Source organism: Oncorhynchus clarkii, chromosome 6 (genome assembly GCF_045791955.1).
Source record: "Oncorhynchus clarkii lewisi isolate Uvic-CL-2024 chromosome 6, UVic_Ocla_1.0, whole genome shotgun sequence".
NCBI classification, from domain to species: domain Eukaryota; kingdom Metazoa; phylum Chordata; class Actinopteri; order Salmoniformes; family Salmonidae; genus Oncorhynchus; species Oncorhynchus clarkii.
Window position 1 is genome coordinate 47,090,224 of NC_092152.1, and position 15,595 is coordinate 47,105,818.

General features: G+C 39.5%; 1 protein-coding gene across 2 annotated transcripts in view; it reads left to right on the forward strand.

Moving 5' to 3' along the window:
• Positions 1–4,206: 4,206 nt before the first annotated feature.
• Positions 4,207–15,595, forward strand: part of LOC139411225 (hypermethylated in cancer 2 protein-like) — a 59,761-nt gene continuing 48,372 nt past the window's right edge. The window contains exon 1 of one of the 2 annotated variants that reach the window (XM_071157236.1): positions 4,207–4,289. The gene's annotated coding sequence lies outside the window, so the exon portion shown is untranslated. Of the gene's footprint in view, positions 4,290–4,486; positions 4,869–15,595 lie in introns of those variants that run through there. The other variant, XM_071157237.1, reaches the window with a different exon arrangement.

The window sequence follows — 15,595 nt, forward strand, 5'->3', positions numbered from 1 at the left end:
GGTCAGGCAGGCAGGTTCGGAGTCAGGACAGGCAAGGGTCAAAACAGGAGGACTAGAAACAAACAGAGACGGGGAAAAATAGGAGCAAGGAAGAATGATGGTTGACTTGGAAAACAAGACGAACTGGCACAGGGAGACACAGGAAAACACAGGGATATATACACCAGGGAAACACAGGAAACACAGGGGATAATAAGTGACACCTGGCGGGGGTGGAGACAATCACAAGGACAGGTGAACCAGATCAGGCCTAGTGACAACGCCTAATTAATCTAAATAAAGATATATTCTTACTATGGGGCCATAGCAGATTGGTCTGTTACAAGAATACTAAAAGTAATATAATTGGCCTCAAACGGCTCAACCTTTGATTTTACTACATTGTAACTGGGCAGGTTTATAGTTCTCATAATGACAACGGCTACAAGGATAACATTGTATATTTTTTTAATCAGCTCACTTATAACTATTTTCATGTGCATATCTATTTTGCATGTTTGAAGATGAAATATTGCAATCATTGAACATAATTCCTCTTATCATAGCCTATAAGTGAAATGGGTTTAGCATAGGCTATCTAAAAATGAAGATATGCCTATTGATAATATTGAGACCGTGATTTTAATCCTCTTTGTGTCTGCATGTTTTAGGCAAATCAGCTTCTCAGAGTAGGAGTGCTGATCTCCCCTTTACAATTTTTAAATTGTGATCTAAAAGGCTAAACTGATCGTGGATCAGCACTCTTAGGGACCTCAGGTGAGTATGGTTCTCAAGACCAAAAATGTAAAAGTAGGCTATAAAAAAAGTTGACTAAAAACATTCCAATCCCCATTAAAATGCAACAGCTATTTAGGGTATTGGTTGAATGGCTTGCTGTAGGACCATGAGGAGCATCACTCTGAGGGAAGCTGTCAGCCTGCCTGCCTTTCTCTCACTTTAAGAAAGCAGAGACAGTGCCAGGCAGTTTGCTTTGCAGGTCAGCCATTTAGGCAGTTCGCAGATTACTTTGAATTTGATGTCTGGATTTGAACTCTGCCTTGTATAAGCCTCACACCTAGCATCCAATAGGCTAAAGGAAGATAAGCTTCCCCTAAAGTAAATGTAATTAAATTTGCCAAAATGAACTATATGATTACTTGTGCCTATGCATAAATAAATACAATCATTCAAAATACTACATCAGAGAACATGATTTGGCAGAGAGGAGCAATAGCTTCTTTAAAAAAAAAAGAGCAGTGGATTGTTTTAAGCATGCAATTTGAGACGTGCTTGCGGCAAATAACCTACCCAGTGGTGTAAGGTACTTTAAAAATAGTTTAAAGTACCACTTAAGTAGTTTTTTGGGGGTATCTGTTTTTTACTTTACTATTTATATTTTTGACAACTTTTACTTTTACTTCACTACATTAATAAGTAAAATAGTGTACTTTTTAATCCATACATTTTCTCTGTCACCCAAAAGTACTCGTTACATTTGAATGCTTAGCAGGACAGGAAAATGGTCCAATTCACACACTTATCAAGAGAACATCCCTGGTCATCCATACTGTCTCTGATCTGATGTCTGTGTTGCCCCTGGCTATCCATAAGTAAGTAATATATATATTGTGCCTTGAGGTATGCTTAATATAAGGAATTTGAAATTAATAATACTTCTACTTCTTCTTTTGATACTTAATTATATTTTAGCGATTACATGTACATTTGATACTTAAGTATATTTAAAAATGAATACCTTTTAGATTTATACTCAAGTAGTATTTTACTGAGTGACTTTCACTTGAGTCATTTCTATTAAGGTATCTTTACTTTTCCTTAAGTATGACAATTGGGTCGTTTTTCCACTACTGAGCCCAACAAGTAGCTATTATTGCGTTGCAGTGGTCAGTGAAAAGCAGTTAAATACTGTAGGTCTAGGTCTATCGCAATATTTCAAAATACAATCGTAGGAAAAACAGTTTAGAAAGCAAATGGCTATTGATAAAAAAAGAAGACAAAGAAAATACTCTAATCTGTTTCTAGTCACCAGAATTCTTAACTCCCAATTGAGAAAACAGTAGCCTATCATATTGGCACCAGAGGAGTCCAGCCGCCATATCCCGGTGAATGCAAACATATTCACGGTATTCATCATCATTATCTTCCTCAGTTGTTTTAGGAAACGACTCCGACAGGAGGTTGTGTCCTGTCGTCAATGCTTCGGTCGTGGGACTGTATAGTTGGATGCAGTTTTAATGGCAACCGTAGAGTGTCAGGAGAGCTCATTGGCTCCGAGCCATAAAATGGGCTAGGCCTGCATTGAAAGGCCCTGTTCACTAGGCTACTCCCAAAATGACATTATTGTGGCACCTTCCAACGTTAAAGTCCTTATTAGTCTTTAGGCTACAATACCTTGACAGGTCATAAACTAGGACTAAAAGGATTAAATGTCTGCAGCTATTCTAAGCAATCACTTATTTCAAACAGCAATGTCAGTTTTGGTTTCAGTGTGTCGCAAGACATGTTTTTCCAGGGTGCTTCAGAAAGTCTGCAGTGTCCATTTGATGTTTTATTTTTCTTTATTATTATTTTTAATTACCTTTCAAATTACAATACAATAACAAACAAAAAAACAGGACATCACTACACATGTACATATTTCTCTAAAGAAACATAAAATAACATTAAAATAAACAAAATAAACAAAAACAAGAAATGTTTAAAGTTTAAAATGTTAAAGTACCTCAAATAATATAAAATCAGGTCAGGGGTTGCAGTTGTATAAAACTATGATAGAGTTGTAAGACTACACAGTTATTTTTTTGTTATTGACTAATTCTAGAGATTATATATATATATATATATATATATATAACAAATATTTTTTATCTGTCCCCAATATATATATATATATATATTTGAAATATATTGCATTTGGGGACAGATAAAAAATATGTTTTTGTGTATGTACATTTTACCAGAGAGAAATTAACGACTAATTCAGTAGTTTTGTTTTAATTTGAATAATAACATATTACATATACATGGGAAAAAGAAAGATTCATTCACAGTCATTTGATGGCCATTTGATGTGTGCTATGAGGTGAGGCCAATAGAATACATCACTTCCTTTCAGAACATCTGGTGCCAGGGTTTTCCATTGGTGGCTAATATTATGTAAGGGACCCTTTACAGACTAAATACTCAATGCGCACGCTATTAAAAAAAACATGCAAAATCAAGGCAAAGTGTCACAATGTTAGAGTAGGCGTAAACTTTGTATATTGCAATGGCCATTTCAATTATATTGGATTATAGGCCTATTTCGGCCGTAGTTATGTTAGTCTTGGTTTTGTATAATTGCGGGCTATTCTCTGGGTGCTGAAATTTGTGAACAGCTTGTTATAAAAACACAATTTCATGTGACGTTGGAGCTCCAGTCCGCCCACACTAGTGACGCTCAACCCCATTTTAAATCACGGAGCTGAGTTTAGTCGGCTATCGTTATGTAGGCCTACAATACGACCTGATATTATTATTGTCTGCAGGTCTACGATATCCCAATAGTGATAAGGAAATGAAAACCACACACTCACCAGAGCGGTCTCCTAATCCCAAGCATTCATTCGCTTTTGTCTTGCTGTGTGAAATTGCCCACAAAGCCTGCCACGGTTCCCCTGAAATTGAAAATAACCTAATTTAAACCAACCACTATGACAATATGCATTGATCTATTGGTGACGTTATAGACCTACTGGTCATGTCCAGTCAATTTAACACTATTAACGTCTTATTACACATGTATGTTACGATTGAGTTTTGGAGCATGTAGGGTTCATTTGCAACTAGGCCTACAAAACTATTGCAAAACACAAAAGTATGACATTGCTTCATTTAAATGGTCTACGGCCTTTGTGTGATGAATAGAAGACGTGTATTGCTAATCAAGCTATATGACTACAAGTCGACAGATGTGATACAAAGAAGCGCTGCACCATGGTGGGTGATACGCCTAGACCAGGTTCACAGTATCTAATCGCCTGCATATGGGAAACATTATTAGGCTACGCCGAGCTGCATTGTGAAGGGGCTTCGTGTTGATAAATCTGACACTCCGCAAACCGCCATGTAACACCGACGAGGAAAGAGCCCGATGTTGTCTCCCTTTCCTCCGCTCTTATTTGGCTTCTATTCAAATTTGGGTCAGGGGTGAGAAAGCCCAACGTCACAAGCTTGCAACATGGCGTCCCGAAGGCTGTGAGATGAGCAAGAGGATGGTACATTGAGAACGATTCTACCGATGTAAAAAGGTATCTACGCGTTATTTATATTCTCCGATGCGTGGGATAGCATGCTAGTGCAGGTTTATTGTCGGTTGTGAACGGATTGATTGCGCAAAGGGGTGTGAATCGCAAATGATCTTCGCTGTGGTGGCTTTCTATCGCGTGCCAACAAAAAGGGCTTCGCTTATGGTGCCTATACTGGCTCTACCAGCTTGGCAAGATGTCAGCTCCCTTTTTGTCTGCATGAACATCTTTGAAAACCCGCTGTCGATCACAGCATGGATTTTCTACCGTTTTTGGTTTTGTAGATACGATAACATTGTTTAAATTTATGTTATTTCGCAATGTTGGTTGCACCCGATGATAGCCTGCCACTGTTTAATGCTTGGGTAAACTAGCTGGCAACCTGAAAGAAAGGAGGGATCTCAATGCAATTAGTTTAGCTTGCGCACTACGATTCTCCCTCATCTTTAAAAACATTTATTATTTCGATTGTACATGCCATTTTATAGGCATTGGATTTCTCATGGGAATGCCTTTTTCATATTTGGACTTCGAAGCTATGTTGATCACAACACATTTTATGGATGCAATTATTTGATTAAGGTAGGCTTCAGTACACATTCATGGTCACGTTCATTTCCTAAATCGTACAATATCGAATTTGGTGGCATATTTTTATTTTGACGAGCTTTTCTCATTCCTGTTTACATTGTACATTTTATGTAGGCGCATGCCTTACATGATGCTAAACACAGCATTGTTTACCGTATCTATCTTATTGCCCATTTATTGATACAACATTGCACTTCAATTGATGAACGAGAACACATATTACGTTTACTCGCAGTGTTGTCTATATAAATAGGCTACACTAGTGAAGCTTTTTTGATGATGTGACGGCTCTACAGCTGCATACATCGACAAGCTTTGTGGCAGTCCGCGAATGTATATCTTTACATTGTAGCCAAGCAGGTTCCGTTGTTTTACCGTAGCCAGGCTTATGTTGCATAATGCGTACCTACCTTTCAGTCAATTGAAAAAATGTAAAATAATAAGTAAACAAAACGGGTCGTTTACTTTTTAAATGTTGTTTAATCATAGCCAATGTATCTAGGCTATGCTACCAGTTCTTCTGAGATATTTTTGAGTTGTGTAATACGTGTGAGCCCTGCCTACTCAGGTGACTTGTGTTGTTAAAGTACCAAGGGGCACGGAGATAATCAATAGCTGGAATGTCAGCTATTGAGTTCTGGTAGCTGTTTTCATTTTAAGCAAACTAAGATTTTGCCTGTCCCAGGTAGGCTATACATGGTGTATAGTTGCAACGAGGTATACATGTGGTCATCTAAAGCTGCATTTTCTGAACAAAAAAATACAATGTAGCTGATGATGCATCTATTCTACAGGCTTGCATGCTGATTCTTCATTGATAGTGAGTGGACAGGAAGTTAGGTCATCTCTCCTGAGTAACATAGGGTTATTACTGTGTAGTTATACAGAGGCCCATGAAGTGGCTTTGGTGGGTGGGTGTTGCGTGCACAAACTCCTTTTGACCTGCTACTGCTGCTAGTACTTTCTGTTTTAACTTACACACACACACACACACACACACACACACACACACACACACACACACACACACAGACAGACAGTGTGTTCTGTGTACATTGTGGTCATGGTTTACAGTGTGGGGGCTATAAGAAGGGGACTTAGGCTATATGTTCTGCTGACATGTTGGCCTGGGACTTATGGATTGTGCTTAGCTGGTGCGTGCAACACTGTATTTGTTACTGCCTGGGTCGTGTGGTTTGTTCAGTGGCTAAACCTCCTCAGGGAAGGGTTGTTGTTTAAGGAGAGGAAACAGTCCTTGGAATGTTGTGCTGTTAGCCTGCAGGGTGTGCAGTCTTTGAAGGCAGGTAAAGGGGAGAGGAATCTGTTAGTGGGACCATAAGAATCTTTACCCTAACATGCCCTCTGTCCCTTACTGTGGATATTGCAGCGCTGGTCATGCGGGTCAATACACACGCGTGCACGCACACACACACACACACACACACACACATTAGTGTGTAGCGGATACACTGTAGGTATAACGTATGTGAGTAGGTGATCATCCTTTGTCAATTGATTGCAACACTGCATGGATACACATCAGCTGTCCATTAAATGCATCTCTACTACCTGAATTATTTCTGACAAACTTAAAGGAATACTACACAAAAAGTATATGTTATACAATTCCTAAGAATTATGTATGTCAGCAGTCAAGTTTTCAAGATAGAGCGAAAACCACCTCAATTATGTGTTTTGCATCATGTGCTATTTACTGTTCTTTGCTTTGTAATAAGTGCTATAGGGCTGAATCTGGCATTATGGTTTTCAATCTGAGGGATGGCATTCTGCTGAAGACTGGATTCTGAAACATTAATGTTTTAACTAAGGATTCAGACACACTGAGAAATCAGACTGCCGACAGGTACTTAGCACCTCTGCCCAGTGTCGGCAGTTCATTTTTGTTGTTCACAATGGTTTTACATCCGATTTGCTTCACTTAAATCAGAGATGTGCAACTGGCACAAAGTTGGAACCCAGACTGAGTTCCTAAAAAAATATATTTTTTAAAGATGTAAAAAAGTGGCGACGTTTAACTAACTGGCACTGGCAGTATGGGCTAATGGAGAGTTAATTCAAGTATTTCTTAATCTTGCTAGATAGCTAGCTTGGTAAAGCATTTAGTGTTGTGTGCAGTCGTTTCATATGAAGTGCGTGTGACTATCTGGCTCAGTTAGCAAGTTAACATTAACTATCTAGAAAAGTAAAGAGCACATGCTCAATGTCAACCTAACAAACACATCCTTCTTCATGAACAAAACTCCTTAGTGCCTTCAGAAAGTCCTCTTGACTTTTTCCAAATCTTGTTGTGTTACAGCCTGAATTTAAATGTATTAAATTGAGATGTTGTGTCACTGGCCTACACACAACATCTCACAATGTCAAAGTGGAATTATGTTTTTAGAAATATTTGACAAATTAATTAAAAATGAAATGTCTTGAGTCAATAAGTATTCAACCAATTTGTTATGGTAAGCCTAAATAAATTCAGGGGTATTGTCACGTTCTGACCTCTATTTCCGTTGTTTTGTATTTATTTAGTATTGGTCAGGGCGTGAGTTGGGTGGGCAGTCTGTTTGTTTTTCTATGTTTTGGGGCAGTTCTATGTTTTCGGCCTAGTATGGTTCTCAATCAGAGGCAGGTGTCATTAGTTGTCTCTGATTGAGAATCATACTTAGGTAGCCTGGGTTTCACTGTGTGTTTGTGGGTGATTGTTCCTGTCTTTGTGTAGTGTTCACCAGATAGGCTGTATTAGGTTTTGAGTTCTCACGTTTCTTGTTTTTCCGTTAGTTTGTTCATGTATAGTGTCGTAATAAAATACAATGAACAACCACCACGCTGCGCTTTGGTCCGCCTCTACTTCACAAGAGGAGAATCGTTACAGGTATAAATAAGCTTAACAGGCCACATAATAAGTTGCATAGGCTCACTCTGTGTTGACTAATAGTGTTTAACATGATTTTTTAATGACTACCTCACTTCTGTGCCCCACTTATACAATTATCTGTAAGGCCCCTCAGTCGAGTTGTGGATTTCAAACCATGAAGAGATTTTCCAATGCCTCACAAAGAAGGGAACCTATTGGTAGATACTAGAGGTCGACTGATTATGATTTTTCAACGCCGATACCGATACCGATTATTGGAGGACCAAAAAAGCCGATACCGATTAATCGGACGATTTTTTTATATTTTTTATTTGTAATAATGACAATTACAACAATACTGAATTAACACTTATTTTTACTTAATATAATACATCAATCAAATCAATTTAGCCTCAAGTAAATAATGAAACGTGTTCAATTTGGTTTAAATAATGCAAAAACTACGTTTTGGAGAAGAACCTAAAAGTGCAATATGTGCTATGTAAGAAAGCTAACGTTTCAGTTCCTTGCTCAGAACATGAGAACATATGAAAGCTGGTGGTTCCTTTTAACATGAGTCTTCAATATTCCCAGTTAAGAAGTTTTAGGTTGTAGTTATTATAGGAATTATAGGACTATTTCCCTCTATACCATTTGTATTTCATTAACCTTGACTATTGGATGTTCTTATAGGTACTTTAGTATTGCCAGGGTAACAGTATAGCTTCCGTTCCTCTCCTCGCTCCTCCCTGGACTCGAACCAGCAACACAATGACAATTAGTGCACGCTAACTAGCTAGCCATTTAACTTCGGTTACACAAGCCTCATCTCGGGAGTTGATAGGCTTGAAGTAATAAACAGCGCAATGCTTGACGCACAACGAAGAGCTGCTGGCAAAACGCAAGAAAGTGCTGTTGAATGTTTACGCGCCTGCTTCTGCCTACCACCGCTCAGTCAGATTATATACAACGCAGGACACGCTAGATAATACCTAGTAATATCATCAACCATGTGTAGTTACAGTGCCTTGCGAAAGTATTCGGCCCCCTTGAACTTTGCAACCTTTTGCCACATTTCAGGCTTCAAACATAAAGATATAAAACTGTATTTTTTTGTGAAGAATCAACAACAAGTGGGACACAATCATGAAGTGGAACGACATTTATTGGATATTTCAAACTTTTTTAACAAATCAAAAACTGAAAAATTGGGCGTGCAAAATTATTCAGCCCCCTTAAGTTAATACTTTGTAGCGCCACCTTTTGCTGCGATTACAGCTGTAAGTCGCTTGGGGTATGTCTCTATCAGTTTTGCACATCGAGAGACTGAAATTTTTTCCCATTCCTCCTTGCAAAACAGCTCGAGCTCAGTGAGGTTGGATGGAGAGCATTTGTGAACAGCAGTTTTCAGTTCTTTCCACAGATTCTCGATTGGATTCAGGTCTGGACTTTGACTTGGCCATTCTAACACCTGGATATGTTTATTTTTTAACCATTCCATTGTAGATTTTGCTTTATGTTTTGGATCATTGTCTTGTTGGAAGACAAATCTCCGTCCCAGTCTCAGGTCTTTTGCAGACTCCATCAGGTTTTCTTCCAGAATGGAAGTGTGAGGGAAAAATGGGAGGGGACACGCATATCCTTTATTTTCTCGCTGAACCACGTGGCACATCTGTCTGGGGTTACGAATAAGCGGTGATGAAATGGATGGGGCTCTTTTCTTTGCCTGCTCCTCCCCGGGCAGGGCTCTGTTTGTGGTGGGCTTCTCTCTATTTGTGTTCATCGTGGCTGACCATATTGAAAACGGGGGCTTAATTGGAGGGGTGTCACCCGGACCAGCGCTTAGGCACTGTAAATGAAGTGATCCCCCCCAGGAGTAAAACACTGAGGTCACTGCACCTGTTCACTAGTATTTATTCTCCCAAATGCTATACAATTCCTCTCAAGGATTTGGATTTTATGAAGGATTTTATAACCCATTTACAATAGCCCTCAAATCAGATTTTATTGGTCGCATACACATATTTAGCAGATGTTATTGTGGGTGTAGCGAAATGCTTGTGTTTCTAGCTCCAACAATGCAGTAGTGTCTAATAATTCACAACAATACACACAAATCTAAAAGTAAAATAATGGAATTAAGAAATTTGTAAATATTAGGATGAGCAATGTCAAGAGTGGCATTGACTACAATACAGTTGAATACAGTATATACATATGAAATGAGTAAAACAGTATGTAAACATTATTAAAGTGACCAGTGTTCCATTATTAAAGTGACCAGGGGTTCTACTGAACTGAGCTTCAGGACAAGAAGGAAACTGCTCAGGGATGTCACCATGTGGCCATTGGTGATTTTTAAAACAACTACAGCGTTTAATGGCTGTGATAGGAGAAACAACATTGTAGTGATTTCACAATAATGGCCTAAATAAAAAGAACAACACAATGTGGAATAAGTTAAGGGGAATGGATGCTTTCTGACAGCACTGAATGTACAGTGCCCGTGAAAAAGTATTTGCCCCCTTTCAAATTTAGCATATTCTAGAATAATAGTGAAGACATCAAAACTATACAATAACACATATGGAATCATGTAGTAACCAAATAAGTGTAAAACAAATCAAAATCTATTTTATATTTGAGATTCTTCAAATAGCCACATTTTGCCCTGATGACATCTTTCTCTCAACCAGCTTCACCTGGAATGCTTTTCCAACAGTTCCCACATAGGGTTGCACGTTTTGGGGAATATTCAGAAGTGGAAACTTTCTGTGGGAATTAACAGAAATATATGGGAATTTATGGAAATATATGCAAATTAATATTAATACCGTTTAAATATAGATTTTTTTGCATTGGATATATTTACCATATCACATGGAGACAGAAACATAAACATTTTACCTTATCATAAGTAGACATAATTGCAAATGATTAAATCCTTCCAATAGAGAAAAAATGTAGTAACAAATGTAACTTTAATTAAATGAGTTGACGCTTCACATGGGATGATTTCACTGAACATAAAAAGAAAAGGAATATTAAATGATCCCCAATGATCCATCGCATCTCCCAAAAACTTTTTCAACATACATCTGTAAAATGATTGTCTAGAAACTAAAGCTTTGGTTGTCTTACTCTCAGGCTTCAATGTCTTCTCCCTGGACCTCCTCAATGTCCACCTCTTGAACATCAGACTCTGAGGCCTCATCTTCACTCTCACTTTCCAACCTTGTTGAGGATGGCTTGTTGTTAGACTCAAAAAGCATCAAATTTGCCCGGATGTCCACCAATTTTTCAACTCTTGTATTGGTTAGCCTGTTGAGTGGTTTGGTGTGTGTTCCCAAACAAGGACCAGTTGCGCTCTGAGGCAGCTGATATTGGTGAGATTTGGAGGATGATGGAGGAAACAAAGAAAAGAGCCTCAGATCCACAAAGTCCCTTCCAGATATGTTGGCACGACTGCCATCTCCATCCCAAAACTCTTGCTTGGAAGTGTACTTCGCTAGACTGCCAAGAACCTTGCCCTCATCCAGGCCAAGGTAGCGAGACACGGTGGTGATGACACCATAGGCCTTGTTGATCTCTGCACCAGACAGGATGCTCTTGCCAGTATACTTGGAGTCCAACATGTACGCAGCGGCGTGTATGGGCTTCAAGCAGAGGTCTTCACGCTTTTTGATGTATTTCAGAACTGCAGTTTCCTCTGCTTGGAGCAACAGTGAAGTGGGCAGAGCAGTACGGATTTCTTCTCTTACATCTGCAAGCAGAGTCTGAACATCTGACAGGATGGCATTGTCTCCCTCAATCCATGCAATGGCTACTGCTATAGGTTTCAGGAGTTTCAGGCTGCTTACCACTCTCTCCCAAAATACATCATCCAGGAGGATCCTCTCGATGGGGCTGTTCATATCAGCAGACTGTGATATGGACATTTCTTGGAGAGACTCCTTCCCCTCCAGGAGACTGTCAAACATGATGACAATTCCACCCCAACTGGTGTTGCTGGGCAACTTCAATGTGGTGCTCTTATTCTTCTCACCTTGCATGGTGAGGTAGATTGCTGCTATAACTTGATGGCCCTTCACATACCTAACCATTTCTTTGGCTCTCTTGTAGAGTGTATCCATTGTTTTCAGTGACATGATGTCCTCGAGGAGGAGACTCAATGCATGAGCAGCACAGCCAATGGGTGTGATGTGAGGGTAGGTCTCCTCCACTTTAGACCAAGCAGCCTTCATGTTCACAGCATTGTCTATCACCAGTGAAAATACCTTCTGTGGTCCAGGGTCATTGATGACTGCCTTCAGCTCATCTGCAGTGTAGAGACTGGTGTGTCTGTTGTCTCTTGTGTCTGTGCTCTTGTAGAATACTGGTTGATGATATGGTATGGAGATGATGTAGTTAATTATTCCTTGCCCACGAACATTCGACCACCCATCAGAGATGATTGCAATACAGTCTGCTTTCTCTAGGATTTTCTTGACCTTCACTTGAACTCTGTTGAACTCTGCATCCAGCAAATGAGTAGATAAAGCAAGTCTGGTTGGAGGGGTATATGCTGGGCGAAGAACATTCAGAAATCTCTTCCAATTAGGGCTGGGCGATATATCGAAGTTTTACGATATCAAGTTTATGTTTTAAAATGCCTGTATCGCAGGAATGAAGGTTCTGTTATAATGTTGTAACGTTTTACAAATGCAGCGTCACACTGTCTCTTCTCTGTCATCCCAATGTCAAATCATGTCCCAATTGCATGCCAACACGTGCACAGAGGTTATCCACCAATCATAACCCTAGACAGCCTTTCACAAATTGTAACCACGGCAGAGAAGTGTAGCGGCAGTAAGAGTTTCACCAAAATGGAAAGAGGGAAAGCCAGCTCAAATCAAATTGTATTGGTCACATACTGCTAACCATGTGGTTAGCAGATGTTAATGCGAGTGTAGCGAAATGCTTGCAGCTCAGCCTCTCTTGAGGATGAAATCACAAACAAAGAGGGCAGCAATGTTTTTTCAGTAATATGGAAGTGGTTCGTTCGGGTTTAAGAGGTCTGATGTTCAGCAAACGAATGTCATGTGCAAGATGTGTCGAAAGACAATTGCTACAAAAAGCAGCAGCACAACCAACCTCTTCCATCACCTGCAACTGAAACACGCGGTGGAAAGAGAGGAATGCGTGAGACTACGCAATGCCGATTCCAGTCGCCCGATTCCCAAAATGTCTGCTAAAAGACTAACTACCAAAAGGTAATCCCTTATGACAAGAAAAGTTTGAGGTGGAAGGAGATAACGGATGCAGTGACCTATTACATAGCGAAATATATGGTCCCAATCTTTACAGTAGAAAAGCCAGGCTTTAAAGAGCTGCTAGGTACAGTTGACCACAAATATCAGCTGCCAAGCCGCAAGTATTTAACGGAGGAAGCCCTGCCGCGATTATACACTGCTACCCATGAAACAGTCGCAGAGAAGCTGGCAAATGTTTCTTATTTTTCCACCACAGCCAATCTATGGTTGAGCAGAACGGCAGAGCCAGACCTAAGTTTGACAGTCCACTACATAAAGGAAGACTGGGAATTGCAAAATGTCTGCCTCCAGACGTCTTACTTCCCCAATGATCATACGGGTGAAGTAATAGCCCAGGGTCTCAATGACTCTCTGGCATTGTGGAAGATGATCGATAACTGACAGGTGTGCATGACAACTGACAGCGGGAGCAACATGATAAAAGCATTGCGCTTGAACAACTGGACCCGCCTGCAGTGCTTTGGGCACAGCTTCACCTCGCCATTGGTAAGTGTGACATTGGATGTATAAAGTGCCTTCAAAAAAGTTATGTTCAGGCCAGCTGTTGGCTAATGTGTTAGTAGTTGAGTCATTCTGCCAATCCAATAGCAAATAACCACAGGTAGTTTTAGTTATAACAACAAATCAACTAAATTAATACATTTTCAATCAAAATATTCAACAGCTAGTGGTCAAACATTCCTAAACAATAGAATAGACGTGTGGGTATGTGGTGTTCATTTGTGTTGCACAAATAGGCCTCGAGGCCTTGTATATTTTTTTATTTAATAAAGAAAATTGAATTAAGAATGATGTCGTAGCCTTTTTTAATTTGTTTAGAGTAAAACAATAAATCGAGATATATATATATATATATATATATATATTGTGAATTGTCCAAACCCCTAACAATACACATTCCAATACACATTGCCTGAGGTGAACCTATTTGCATACACAGCTCGAGCAAGACATTCATCAGCATTTCTTTGACTACGTTCCTCCATGGAGTCAAAAAAACTACGGATTCCAGGAGGACCATGAGCTGTTGCTGTCGACAAGGTGTCTGATTCATCATTTTCACCTCGAATAGAAGTAGAGGGACTTTTGTCAGAGGTTGCTTGTTGTGAGCACTGAGGGAACTTCATGCACTTGGCCAGATGATACTGCATCTTTGTTGCATTCTTCACATATGATTTGGCACAGTATTTTCAAATGTACACAGCTTTTCCATCTATATTAGCTGCAGTGAAATATCTCCACACATCAGATAGTGCCCGTGGCATTTTCCTGTAAAGATTAGAAAAAAATTAGTAAAAATAAACCAAATACATTTCCATGTACAGATAAATAGTTAAGCAGTTAGATTAAACACCTCCTTTGTAATATAAATGTTTTAAAATGAAACATGTATGGAAACAGGTGAATTAACACTCCTCAGTTAGCAGGCTCAAGCAAGCTAAAACTCAGATGGTAGCAAAAACTAACTAGCAGAAATTGTTAACAAGTTAGAGATGATTTGTACTAGAGGTCGACCGATTAATCGGAATGGCCAATTAATTAGGGCCGATTTTCATAACAATCGGAAATCTGTATTTTTGGACACCAATTTGGCCGATTAAATGTATTTTTATTTTTTTATATATATTTTTATACCTTTATTTAACTAGGCAAGTCAGTTAAGAACACATTCTTATTTTCAATGACGGCCTAGGAACGGTGGGTTAACTGTCTTGTTCAGGGGCAGAACGACAGATTTTCACCTTCTCAGCTCGGGGGATGTAATCTTGCAACCTTACGGTTAACTAGTCCAACGCAATAACGACCTGCCTCTCTCTCGTTGCACTCGCCTGTTATGCGAATGCGGTAAGCCAAGGTAAGTTGCTAGCTAGCATTAAACTTATCTTATAAAAAACTATCAATCAAATCACTAGTTAACTCCACATGGTTGATGATATTACTAGATATTATCTAGCGTGTCCTGCGTTGCATATAATCTGACTGAGCATACAAGTATCTAAGTATCTGACTGAGCGGTGGTAGGCAGAAGCAGGCGTGTAAACATTTATTCAAACAGCACTTTTGTGCGTTTTGCTAGCAGCTCTTCATTGTGCGTCAAGCATTGCGCTGTTTATGACTTCAAGCCTATCAACTCCCGAGATGAGGCTTGTGTAACCGAAGCGAAATGGCTAGCTAGTTAGCGTGCGCTAATATCGTTTCAAACGTCACTCACTCTGAGCCTTGGAGTGGCTGTTCCCCTTGCTCTGCATGGGTAACGCTGCTTCGATGGTGGCTGTTGTTGTTGTGTTGCTGGTTCGAGCCCAGGGAGGTTAAAACAGAGGTTGCCGCATGAATGTAAACAATTTCCCAAGATCCAAATCAGGGAGAAACATTGCTTGAACAATCTTTCTCCTATTTTTAATACTAAGGCATGATTTATTTCGATATAAAAAACAAATCTTGGATCTTAGCTTCTTAGTCAGATGTATATGCGTTATGAAGGATAACTTGCCCAGGTACTTAATATTGAGAAACAAGCTCAACTTGGGCTCCATTTATAG